Here is a 14,133-nt window from a genome sequence, read left to right as displayed (position 1 = left end):
TGTGAGGTCGATACTGTTACCATCCTTAAGTTTATAGATAAAGAATCAGAGTTCTAGTAACTTTTCTAAGGGAGAAGGCAGGATTGGAGCACAGCCATCTTCATTTATGAGTCTTGAGAAGAATATAAAATATATTTACTAATTTTTTGTGAAATCTGATGTATTTATTTTATTTTTTAATATAATGTATTGTCGAAGTGGCTAATACACAGTGTGTAAAGTGTGCTCTTGGTTTTTGGGGTAGATTCTTGTGGTTCTTCGCTTGCATGCAACACCCAGTGCTCATCCCAACAGGTGCCCTCCTCAATGCCCATCACCCATTTTCCCCTCTCCCTCACCCCCCCTTCCAAAATCTATAAAGGACTTAGCAAACTCAACACCTGAAATCTGATATACTTAAATAAAACTCCAAAATATTGGAATTGTTAGAAATTCTAAGATAGAAATATGATTAGATTGTAAAAGCAAAGAGAAAACCCTTTTAAATCTGAATGTATTTTTTTTTTCTCTTTAGGAGATTAGCATTTATTTATTTATTTATTTATTTTTTCAATATATGAAATTTATTGTCAAATTGGTTTCCATACAACACCCAGTGCTCATCCCAAAAGGTGCCCTCCTCAATACCCATCACCCACCCTCCCCTCCCTCCCACCCCCCATCAACCCTCAGTTTGTTCTCAGTGTTTAAGAGTCTCTTATGCTTTGGCTCTCTCCCACTCTAACCTCTTTTTTTTTTTTTTTCCTTCCCCTCCTCCATGGGTTTCTGTTAAGTTTCTCAGGATCCACATAAGAGTGAAAACATATGGTATCTGTCTTTGTCTGTATGGCTTATTTCACTTAGCATCACACTCTCCAGTTCCATCCACGTTGCTACAAAAGGCCATATTCCGTTCTTTCTCACTGCCACGTAGTACTCCATTGTGTATATAAACCACAATTTCTTTATCCATTCATCAGTTGATGGACATTTAGGCTCTTTCCATAATTTGGCTATTGTTGAGAGTGCTGTTATAAACATTGGGGTACAAGTGCCCCTATGCATCAGTACTCCTGTATCCCTTGGGTAAATTCCTAGCAGTGCTATTGCTGAATGTATTTTTAAAGAAGACTGTTATTTATGTTCTGGTGGAGAAGTTCTTTCAGTAATTTTTTCCATATTTTGGCTTGAAAAAGCACATATGAGTTAGATTAATCTTATAATTGCAAATGAATACTTAAACACTATGTCTGGGTTATACATTTGGCCTAGGTAGTATAATTTTTTATATATTTATTTACCTCCTTTATCATGTGTCTTGCTCCTATGCTCTTATTCATGTTTATATAATATTTAAAATCAACCACATTAACTTCATAATTTCAAAAATTCATCAGTTTTATTGGTTAGCATGCTATATTTGGGGTTATAAAATGCCTGAAATGGATACATTTAAAGGTAATTGATTATGATGCAACATTTTGGTAAGAGAAAAACAAACTTATGTTTTGTCCTTAACCAGGCCTTTCTCATTAAATAAAAAATTAATAATTTAATGATATGGCAATTCTAAGGAAAAAGCTCTTCAAAATCTAATATGCTGGTGTGTGTGTATGTGTGTGTGTTCACATGTGCATATACAGGTGTGCATGTATTTTCTTTCTTTTTTTTTCCTCTGAAACTAAATGTCTAGGAAAGAAACAATGTCACTTTTAGTGTTTATAACTTCAGGGAAGCATTATAATAAGGTGCTGAGAAAACCTGGTAGTGATTGTGCAGTAAATTTTGACAATAATTTTTCCACAACCCTCACGCAGTTTTCTTCATCCTCATACCAAAGATCACGTGAGTCATCCAGAGTGTTAGGATGCAATCGATAGGAACACTTGACAAAATTGCTTAGACCCACCGTACAGAAAAACAGCATCTCATTTTTAGGTTTATATTTCTAAGTCTCTTAATATTTTGTAAAGAACAGTAATTGTTATGCTTAAGTCATGCACATGTAAGATGTCAGAACTACATCCCAAATGTCATGTCCTAGGGAGTTCTTTGTTATCTCCAGGGCGATTTTGTTGTCTCCAGGGCATTGTTGGTTGCAGAAAGGAAGCCTGCTGTTGGGCAAAGCTTATGCAGGCATCACAGGACTGTTTTCCTACTAATCTGGTTACATGCTTTGATGGAAGAAAGTGGTAGATGATAGGAGCAACAATTCAATCACAGCATGTTCTGATTTACAGACATCATTTCAACTGTTGACACAATGAGGGGAGTTTGTTTATGAAACTGAGGGAGTTTGACATTTCAAGAGTAAAATACTGCAAGCCAGTGGAAGATGACAAGGAAATGTGTGCTGATTATGAACAGTGTGTGAAAAGTTAACAACGGAAGAAAATGGCCATGCGTTTCAATAAGATCACATCTTGTTGCTTAAGAATTAGATGCAAATGTTCTGGTGACATTAAGCATTTTTCAGTCTCTTTTTTTCTTGGAAGTTTTTCTAATATGTGGTCATTATAAAGTGCAGTCTTTGGGGGGGCCTGTGTGGCTCAGTAGATTAAGCGTCTGACTTCAGCTCAGGTTCGTGAGTTCAAGCCCTGTGTCAGGCTCTGTGCTGACAACTCAGAGCCTGGAGTTTGCTTTGGATTCTGTGTCTGCCTCTCTCTCTCTGCCCCTTCTCCATTCATGCTCTGTCACTCTCTCTTTCAAAAATAATTAAATATTTTTAAAAAATTAAAAAGTGTAGCCTTTAATACTCATGAAAAAGAAATAATCAAAATACGCTTCCTTATAGTATCTCTGATATTGAAGTAAGCTCTGCGCTTTGTCTGGATAGTAGGCACTAAACAGTGATTCTGGAAATGACAGTGTCCAAATGCAAGTGCAGAATGAGGACTAAGGAGCCACAGTCATCATAGCAGGAGGCTGGACAGGGATGATCACAGCGTCATGCTGGTGGCATTAGCAAGACTCTCTGGTTAAGTGATCTGCTTCCCACTCTCCACAGATGACTCTGCCTCTTAGATGGCGCTGGTAGAATTGTATAGAAACGATGTACCACCTTTGAGGCTGACTCATTAGCTTGCAAATAGGATAAAATTTCAGGTACTTCCCAGTTTTTGACTTGACAGTCTAACACCAACTAATGTCACACAAGAGGTTTGTTTAAATACGAGATTGCACTGTATCTTCAAGAAAGACATGGCTTGGATTGTTTTAAATTTGAGTTTTCCTTCTAAAATATGCCTCGTGTGTTCCTAGACAAGGGCATGGTTTTCGTAGCTTAGAACTTTGCTACTCTGCCTGTAATAATGAGCACATTTGTAAGTTGTTGCACTACTTAAATTTAAAAGTGAGTTTTTTCATCCTTACAAAACAGGCCCTCTTTTTGCCAGAGCACAAATAAAGTGACAGATATTTGGTGTGCCAGTGCATTTTTGTGAGCCATGAAGTCTAGAACAGAAATTTCATTTCATGTCTTATAAAATAGTCATCATCTAGATTTCAAGATATTTTTATGTCGATTCAGCTCTCTTTTATGTCAATGACCAAGAATTTTGTAGCTTTATGCCCTTGCCACGTAAGGAGGGGCCCATGACTGAAAAGCAGAGCAGCCCCTGACAGCTGGTTAGAAATGTGGACTCTCAGGCACCACACTTCAGGGTCAGAATGTTCATTTAGCAAAGCCTGTCCAGTGAGTCCTAGGCCATGAGGAAATCAGGAAGTCAAGGTACTGGAGGGAGGTACATTTAGCAAAGTCCAACAGGCATCTGTCTGGAGCTTGTTGTAACTTATAATGCTTATTGCTGATTTAGATTTTAAGATCTTGGTTAATTCACAGCATTATTAGTACTATGGATGTTTATGAATATTTTTATATTGTAGCCATTTGCTTTATGGAGGGGAGTATTAAGACAGGATGAGTAGAGTTAGATTTATTAAAAGAACCCTAGTTCTCTCTTTTTATATGCTATTTTTTTTAAGGTAAAGATGGGTGCTTTATAAACTTAACTCTATTTAAAAGATACATAAAGAAATTATGGAAGACTGTTTGAGAAGACTATCAAATAAAGGACAAATTTAGAGTTTATAATAACAGGGCACGTAATCAAGGTTATTTAGTTTAAAAAAAAAAAGATTGCCAGAGGATAAATTAATTGCTTTGCATGTATAAGGAAAGTTTATAAGAAGGTGTTGACAAGCATTATAAATATTTTTTCCATTAATTACATGTTGCACTAAAGACAGTTTTTGGTACTTAGAAATTAGTTTCATTTGCAGTTTTAGAAATGACAGTGTGATACTTAAGGTGAGGCTGAAGGAGAACTTTTCTTTTGAACTAATTTATTGTTTTTAATAATATAAAAGTTACAACTTATTTTCTGGGACTTGAAGGACTAGGAAATGAGTCCATGCGCCATAGGCATGTAAGGACTTGGTAAGATTATTCAGAATCCAAGTATTCATTTAATCATGACAATAGGTCAAGAGAGTGACTAGGGCTGACCTGAGCTGTAACTTTAGCCAAATTGCTCACAGTTATTTAAGCTCTCGTATTTGTTCCTAATTACTTAGTAGGCATAAATTCAGCAGAAATCAAAATATAAATTGATATTACATTACAGTACTGACTTGTAGAATGCATCGACTTTAACCTTAATTTGTGAATAACAGAATCCCCTTTCAGCACATTGCTAAGGTTCTAGAAAACATTTTGAGAATCTTGATGTCTATGGTAGAACTTGAAAACATGAACTAGACATGAAAGTCTTTTTGTCATTTGTTCCATTGAAAAGGACTTTGACATAAAGTGACTGTTTGCATGTTAAATTCTCTTATAAATATCAAATACTATTATTTTCCTTTTTCCATAATTAATTCCTCTTTCTAACATTTTGTCCAAAGATTATACACTTTGAAAATGTAGTATCCCAAAATTTTTTTCATTCCTCATGTTCTCTCTCCTTTTGAACCTGATGCTCTGTTGGTAGGTATCTTCTTTATTTACTTTTTTTCATTAGTTTATACCCTAATCATGCTCAAGTTTTTCAAATATTTGTTATATTGAAATATATTTTATTTTGTTTTTTTTAATTTTTTTTTTAACGTTTATTTTTGAGACAGAGAGAGACAGAGCATGAACGGGGGAGGGTCAGAGAGAGGGAGACACAGAATCTGAAACAGGCTCCAGGCTCTGAGCTGTCAGCACAGAGCCCGATGCGGGGCTAGAACTCACGGACTGCGAGATCATGACCTGAGCCGAAGTCGGCCGTTTAACCGACTGAGCCACCCAGGCGCCCCTGAAATATATTTTAAAATATATGTATATTTATATGTTTGATTTCAGTGGAACAGAGTTAGGTTGAATATAATTTCTTCAAGTCATGCTGGTAACTATTTGTTGGTTCCAAATGCTGTTTCCTGTTTAAAAGAACTTGGTGGTGATGTTACTAACCTTACTTAAAAAAAATAGATCTCTTCTTTCTGTTAAGTGCATATCTTATTGGTATGCACAGATTAGAAATTGCTTCTGATTTACCCTGAGTCTTGATGCTTCTGAGTCTAGATAGATGCGTGCTTCTTTTCATTCAAGTGCTTCCGTAATAGAGTGGACCTCCTTGACTACCAAATCTCCAGTGTCATTCCAGGTTTGGTTATACTATCTCTTTAATCATTGTCGGTCACTTGACTTCACTTTCTTTTTCTTCGTAGCATTTTTCTCCACCTGATACATATATATATATATATATATATATATATATATATATATATATATATATGTTTGTTGTTTATTTTCTATACCCCTGCACTCCCACCTCCCCACCAATGGATGCTTTTTTTTTTTTTTTTTTTTGACTATAGAGACACTGTCTGTTTTACTGAAATGTTACTGTATATAGAAAAATGCAGAGGCGCCTGGGTGGCTCAGTTGGTTGAGTGTCCGATTTCAGCTCAGATCATGATCTCATAGCTCGTGAGTTCAAGCCCCGTGTCGGGCTCTGTGCTGACAGCTTGGAGCCTGGACCCTGCTTCGGATTCTGTGTCTCCTTCTCTCTCTGCCCTTAACCCACTCTCATTCTGTCTCTGTCTCTCTCAAAAATAAGCATTAAAAATTTTTTTTTGAAGAAGAAAAAAACGCACCTGCTTCGGATTCTGTGTCTCCTTCTCTCTCTGCCCTTAACCCACTCTCATTCTGTCTCTGTCTCTCTCAAAAATAAGCATTAAAAATTTTTTTTTGAAAAAGAAAAAAGTGCAAGGCACATAGTGGTGCTTTTTCAATTGAGTCTATTTCTTGGTTAGTCATAACAGTGGAGGGGGGAGTCTTACATAGTTGTCAGAATTTTATAATAAATTTCAATCACTGATTAAATAGGTTTGTGTTCTTAAGTGATTAGAGTCATCCTTACTTATTTTATCTGACTCTAGCATCTCTTCTCTGTAAATACTTTAGATATGTATATCATTCTCTGAGTTTTTCAGGCAAATCCAGCCAAACTCACAATTGATCTTTTTTTCAACTAGGAAAGATGTTCCAAGTAATCAGCTTCAGGTACCATACAAACATTTAGCATATTGGTCAACTCTGCATCATAATGTTGGTAAAGAGGAAAAAATCAGAGTAGATATGATCATTTTGTCATTTCATTAAAGTTTCATCCTTGGGAGCTGGCTTTCAAATTTCCACAGGGCTATGAAAAAAACTTGTGATAGAAATAATACTGATATGCTTGTTACATCTTAAGACTGATAATGAGAAAGTTGCCCATATTTCTAGCTGGACAAGTGCTGTGGAATCAGGATTGCACAGTGGTTGACAAAATGATGGTTGAGAAAGAAAACATTAATATCAAGTAGAGATGAGCCAGGGAGCTAAATACAAATACTCTCAATTTTTTGAAACTCCAAATGCATATAACTAGAGCTGTTTAAGGGTTTTGTATATGATAATATGAATAGAATATATTAAAAATGATACTGGGGCTTATTCAGAAATTCACTCAATATTTCAACAAAAAGTCAACAGACTGAATTTTTAGCACATCGTGATTCACGTTAATTGAAATATTTGTTTAAAAGTAAAAATGCTTATCAAAAGTTTAGATGGCCCATGTTTTATAATTATAGGCAAACATAAATTTTGTGTCAATAATGTCAATATCTTCACTATTTTATTAATGTGACTTTCTTTGGACATTTACAGAATTCATTACTCCTTTTATTCTTCTAATAGTTAAAACGATCTTATCTAAATGATAAGATTTTAGAAATTGGGGGCCTTTCCAGTTGATGTGCTAAAGCTCCCCCCTCCAGAAAGAAGGAATTTATAGCTCCAAGGAGATAATTGAAACAGCTGTCTATGGACATTGATACTTTGTAGAGGCAGGACTTGGATTAGACCTGACTTTGTTAAATTGGATTGAAAAGTAGAACTTTTTTTAATCAATTTTTTTTATCCAACAGGCCAAGGAAACCATAAACCAGCAGCCAGTGTTGGGCAACAACCATGTCATTTTGAGGACTAGAGTGTTGAAGTTCCATAGTGCTATTAACAAAGATATTTATAGCATCTCTAACTTGCAAGGGTGACCTCCCCTTCTGGTTTTCCCTGGACAGGGATTAATAATAGAAATTAGAATCCTATTCACAATGTTTGCAAAAATTATGAATTACCTAGAAATACTTTGAATAATATATGTTGGATCTGCACTGTAGAAAAGAGAAAAGAATATGAGGTATAAGTAGAAGAGTTGAAATGGATATACAGAAATGAATATGGAATAATAACTTCTTGAAATGAAAAGGTGACTCACGTGAAAATGTCAGTTTTTCCATAATTTATTGGTAAATGCAATTTTAATTATATTAAAAAAAAAAAAGGTTCCAAAGTTCAACCGGAAGTGTGGAAAAAGTAGCATGACAGGATATGGCCGCTTACTTTTTTTGGTATCAGTTGGAAATGATGAGACACCATAGAGAAAAGTGTGTCAGATTGTTTGGGTTTGAAGTAGGACTCTGACTCTTGGTTGCTATGTGATTTGGGGCACTTTGCTTTACACTGTCAGACTCATTTCATCAATTGTATAATGGAAACTATTAAAAAAGTAAAACCAATATTCACTTTGGCAGCACATATACTAAAATTGGAAAAATAAAGAGAAGACTAGCATGGCCCCTGCACAAACATGACACGCAAATTCGTGAAGCATTGCGTATTTTTAAATCTTCAAAACTAAAACTAAAACCGTAAGCTTGGTGAAGATTAAATGAATCAGTGCATGTAAAGTGTTTAGCCTGGCACTGTTGTGATTCTCAATATATGTTAGCTGATATTTTTATTATTATTATTAATAGTAAATCGGTGAAATAATAGAAATAGTAAAGGAATAAAAAATGTTCTAGAAATATATTCTAAATCTTTGTTTATTATAAATAAAAATAAGACAACTCACAAGATTATATGAAAATTGATGTATGAGAAAAAGTTTTACATCATTAGCCATCAAGAAAATTCAAGTAATTAAAAGATTGAAATAATCTTTGTACTTAGGATTTAGCAAATAAAAATGTTACGTATTCATGAAAGTGGAGTGAGACTGTTACAAATATATTATAAATTGGCACACAATTTCTGGAAGTTAATTTGGCAGTAGCTAAAAAACTTGAAAAATCATTCTTGACTGATTATGTACATATGTGTATGGATAAATGTTATCAGCTGTTTCTCTGACTTTTAGGATAACCATTTTGTTGCCTTATAATATTTCCCATTTTTAAATTTCCTGTAAAAATAAGAAAATGAAAATATTTATAATAGGAATAAAACTTAACCAAGATTTTAAAGATCACATCCTCTGTTCACTTTGCTTTTATTTTCCTGCATCGCCATCTTGTGTCCAAAGTGTGGATAGCTTCTCATATCATAATTGTAAAGACTTGACACACAAAATTATAGTTTATTTAATTTAGATAATTTATCGAAATAAATAATCCTGCATAATATAATTTGTTACATAAATTATTTATTATATTTAGATTATGTAAATAAGTTCACTTGTATTTTGTAATTTCAAGAATTACCCATATTTCAAAGCAGGCAGGTCTGGATTTGAGGTGGGTGTTTTTTGTTGTTGTCTACCTATTTATTTATTTTGAGAGAGAGAATGAGAGAATGAGCACAAGTGGGGTGAGGGCAGAGAGAGAGAGAGAGAGAGAGAGAGAGAGAGAGAGAGAGAGAGAATCCCAAGCAGGCTCCATGGTCATTGTGGAGCCTGATGAGGAGCTTGAACCCATGACTGTGAGGTCATAACCTGAGCTGAAATCAGGACTTAGACGCTTACCCTACTAAGTCACCGAGGCACCCCTAATTTTTACTATTTCTAGAGGAAAACTACTTGAGCCTGCTAACCATTTCAAAGGTAGACCTGGTGCCCTGTGAAGCTGTGTTCGAACACCCCATGAGGGTGCCATTTGTAGACAAATTTGCTTTCCAAGGACTTGATGCTACTTCGACTTATGGTGTGTATCACGGCAGTGCCAACATTTCATCATCTTTATCCAAGGTGAATTCAATGAACAGAGCTCTGTCTGTCCGAAGTATTTTGTGAAATGATTTCTTACTTAGCAGAGTACGTGAGAACAAAAATACTGTCTTTATAAAACCAGGAGTTTAAATTCATTTGAGAGGTTAGTGATTTATTTTGGCTCTGAAAGTATCTTTTAATATGATGGGTGTATTTGACTGTGATATTTAACAGAAAGGTTCTTTGGAAGCATTGAAATTTATTGTTGATGGTTATCTCAGAGGCTATTTCAGACATTAAGTTAGTGTTTGAAGGATACCTGTATCGTCCTGTTAGTGAACTTTATTTAAAACTCACCAAAGCTGATATTATTCATCATTAATCTAGGGTCTGTTCTGATTTGAGAATTGAGCATACTAATGTTTACAGTAAAATTATTTTTTTAAAAGATAGAGTTGCACTTGACTTAACATCTACTTTGTGTCAGGCTCCAAGATAGATGTTTTACGTACATCTTCATTTGGGTATTTGAATAGTGTCTATTTGAACAGAATACTTATATTTAGGAATATACAAGTTTAAGAACATATTGTAGAGCTAAAATATAATTTCTGCATTTAGAAATCTATAACTTGGATTTTTTTAATATTTATTTTTGAGAGAGAATGCAAGCGGGGGAGGGGCAGAATGAGGGAGGCAGAGGACCCAAAGTCGGCTCCACGCTGACAGCAGAAAGTCTGATGTGGGGCTCGAACTCACAGACCACGAGATCATGACCTGAGCTGAAGTTGGCCACTTAACTGACTGAGCCACCCAGGCACTCCTATAACTTGATTTTGGTCAACATTTCACACTGTCTTCTTTTTTTTTTTAATTTTTTTTTAACGTTTATTTATTTTTGAGACAGAGAGAGACAGAGCATGAACAGGAGAGGGGCAGAGAGAGAGGGAGACACAGAATCTGAAACAGGCTCCAGGCTCTGAGCTGTCAGCACAAAGCCCGACGCGGGGCTCAAACTCACAGACCGTGAGATCATGACCTGAGCCGAAGTCGGACGCTTAACCGACCAAGCCACCCAGGCGCACCCACACTGTCTTCTAATGGAACTCCATTCATATACTCATTAGATATTTACAGCATACTATTATATGCCAAGTGCTAAGGTTGCAATGGTGGGATGGCTGTTTTCTTTGTGTGGACTTCTAATCCAAAGGAGACATCTATCAGGATACCATACAAAGAAATAGGAAATTTTAATTGTGTTGTATTCTGTAAAGAAGAGATCCATCTAGGCCTAGGAGAGGTTACAGTGGGATGGTTGGATCTAGTCAGGGAAGGTCAGGAAAGCCCTTTGTAAAGAACAACTGTTGAGGTAAGGACAACAACCAAGTGAGGAAGAGAAGTGTTGCAGGTAGGCAGAGGAACAGGTGATAGGGAAGGAGGAGAGGAAAGAATGTTCATTTGCTGGAGCAGGGATACAAAGTCCCACTTGATTTAAACCCCACATGCTTACTCTGACCCACACTTCTTTCTCTCTCCGCCTGCTAGCAGTGATTTTCTCAGCAGTTCTAATAAGGGATCTGCTCAGCTGAATTTTCTGGGATCAGGAAAGGAATCAGTGTGTTAGTTTGGATTTCTGACTCTGTAGGATTAAGTATACATTTTTTTTTAAAAGCATTTTCTTAGTAGATGACAAAAACTGGCCTCCTTAAATCAATTTTTGTTCACAGTATACAATTTCGAAGCTTTGTAATACTATAATAGTGAACTTTGCCCTAAGGTTTTTAATATATGTATGATTCATGTATTAAATATGTGGTTTATAAATTGACGTCTAGGCACATGTTACCAAAGACTGCAGTTTCAGCTTGTGAAAATAAACCTGTTCTTTTTGTCTACTCTAAAAGCGGACGAGTGTAAGGTGTCTGTGAAATATACACCTGCCTAATTTAGAACTTTTAAACTTTCTCATCCCTTTCCTAGGAGGGTAAGATTCGCTCTGGGGACTTACACTTTGTAAGCTATTCGTTTCTCTGCATTATTTATGAATTTTATTATGAGTATAATCAGAGAATTTCTGTTACACACCACTGAATTTGTATTTAATGAATTGAATTTACATTTAATCAGTTTGTTAAAGTGACTTAATGAGATGCTTCATTCTTATGTGTTAAAAGCAGGTCAAGGCCAACCAAAAGACTCAGGGCAATACATTATTTAGTGTTCATTTTCTGCATAACTTCTAATTTTATCATGATTCATCGTTTAAATCAGTTAATAACATCTCCTATAACCATTTCTAATAATTCTCTAAAGTCAGATATTTTACTGTTGATGTACTAGCAAACTTTTTTTAAACGTTCTAACATGGGAATTCTCACATTCTTTTGTTTTCAAAATAGAATGTGTAAGATAAGATTGTGTCAAGTTATCAAAGAATGGAATGAAAGAGGCAGTGGAATTTAGATCTGAAGATACTAAGTTTTCAACATTTGATTTTATGGAAAAAGCAAAAAATATGTATTGGGGCTTTTTCTTCATATATATGATGTACCTGAAAGTAGTGTTCAAATAAAAATGAGAAAGAACTCAAATTAATTATCTGTGCAGGACATTTTCCTTCTTGTTTTATCTGTACTCTCTCCAAACCTTCCATCTCCTCCCTTTATCTTTTTATTTTTTTTATGTTCATTTATTTCTGAGAGAGGGGGGAGAGAGAGAGAGGGAGACAGAGAGAGACAGAGAGAGAGAGCGAGCATCAACCGGTGAGAGGGGGGTACTGAGGGAGAGGGAGACACAGAATCCGAAGCAGGCTCCAGGCTCAAAGCTGTCAGCGCGGAGCCCAGCTTGGGGCTGGAACTCAAGAAATGTAAGATCGTGACCTAAGCTGAAGTCTGACATTTTTTTTTTCAATATATGAAATTTATTGTCAAATTGGTTTCCATACAACACCCAGTGCTCATCCCAAAAGGTGCCCTCCTCAATACCCATCACCCACCCTCCCCTCCCTCCCACCCCCCCATCAACCCTCAGTTTGTTCTCAGTGTTTAAGAGTCTCTTATGCTTTGGCTCTCTCCCACTCTAACCTCTTTTTTTTTTTTTTTTCCCTTCCCCTCTTCCATGGGTTTCTGTTAAGTTTCTCAGGATCCACATAAGAGTGAAAACATATGGTATCTGTCTTTGTCTGTATGGCTTATTTCACTTAGCATCACACTCTCCAGTTCCATCCACGTTGCTACAAAGGGCCATATTTCGTTCTTTCTCATTGCCATGTAGTACTCCATTGTGTATATAAACCACAATTTCTTTATCCATTCATCAGTTGATGGACATTTAGGCTCTTTCCATAATTTGGCTATTGTTGAGAGTGCTGCTATAAACATTGGGGTACAAGTGCCCCTATGCATCAGTACTCCTGTATCCCTTGGGTAAATTCCTAGCAGTGCTATTGCTGGGTCATAGGGTAGGTTTATTTTTAATTTTCTGAGGAACCTCTACACTGCTTTCCAGAGTGGCTGCACCAATTTGCATTCCCACCAACAGTGCAAGAGGGTTCCCGTTTCTCCACATCCTCGCCAGCATCTATAGTCTCCTGGTTTGTTCATTTTGGCCACTCTGACTGGCGTGAGGTGATATCTGAGTGTGGTTTTGATTTGTATTTCCCTGATGAGGAGCGACGTTGAGCATCTTTTCATGTGCCTGTTGACCATCCGGATGTCTTCTTTAGAGAAGTGTCTAATCATGTTTTCTGCCCATTTCTTCACTGGGTTATTTGTTTTTCGGGTGTGGAGTTTGGTGAGCTCTTTATAGATTTTGGATACTAGCCCTTTGTCCGATATGTCATTTGCAAATATCTTTTCCCATTCCGTTGGTTGCCTTTTAGTTTTGTTGGTTGTTTCCTTTGCTGTGCAGAAGCTTTTTATCTTCATAAGGTCCCAGTAATTCATTTTTGCTTTTAATTCCCTTGCCTTTGGGGATGTGTCGAGTAAGAGATTGCTACGGCTGAGGTCAGAGAGGTCTTTTCCTGCTTTCTCCTCTAAGGTTTTGATGGTTTCCTGTCTCACATTCAGGTCCTTTATCCATTTTGAGTTTATTTTTGTGAATGGTGTGAGAAAGTGGTCTAGTTTCAACCTTCTGCATGTTGCTGTCCAGTTCTCCCAGCACCATTTGTTAAAGAGACTGTCTTTTTTCCATTGGATGTTCTTTCCTGTTTTGTCAAAGATGAGTTGGCCATACGTTTGTGGGTCTAGTTCTGGGGTTTCTATTCTATTCCATTGGTCTATGTGTCTGTTTTTGTGCCAATACCATGCTGTCTTGATGATGACAGCTTTGTAGTAGAGGCTAAAGTCTGGGATTGTGATGCCTCCTGCTTTGGTCTTCTTCTTCAAAATTACTTTGGCTGACATTTTGTGTCAAGGGCCTTTTGTGGTTCCATATGAATTTTAGAATTGCTTGTTCTAGTTCCGAGAAGAATGCTGGTGCAATTTTGATTGGGATTGCATTGAATGTGTAGATAGCTTTGGGCAGTATTGACATTTTGACAATATTTATTCTTCCAATCCATGAGCAGGGAATGTCTTTCCATTTCTTTATATCTTCTTCAATTACCTTCATAAGCTTTCTATAGTTTTTA

At 36.2% G+C, this 14,133-nt stretch overlaps 1 protein-coding gene and 1 non-coding gene across 10 annotated transcripts in view; both read left to right on the top strand.

The window, feature by feature from the left end:
• Nucleotides 1-14,133, top strand: part of CACNA2D1 (calcium voltage-gated channel auxiliary subunit alpha2delta 1) — a 499,516-nt gene that overhangs the window by 382,870 nt on the left and 102,513 nt on the right. The gene's annotated exons all lie outside the window — the stretch shown is intronic.
• LOC132679923 (U6 spliceosomal RNA) lies at nucleotides 8,091-8,197 on the top strand. Its single transcript, XR_009610409.1, has one exon. It is a non-coding gene; the product is annotated as a U6 spliceosomal RNA (small nuclear RNA).

This window comes from Panthera onca, chromosome A2 (genome assembly GCF_046562875.1).
Source record: "Panthera onca isolate mPanOnc1 chromosome A2, mPanOnc1 haplotype 2, whole genome shotgun sequence".
NCBI lineage: Eukaryota > Metazoa > Chordata > Mammalia > Carnivora > Felidae > Panthera > Panthera onca.
This window is presented reverse-complemented; position numbering and strand designations above follow the sequence as displayed.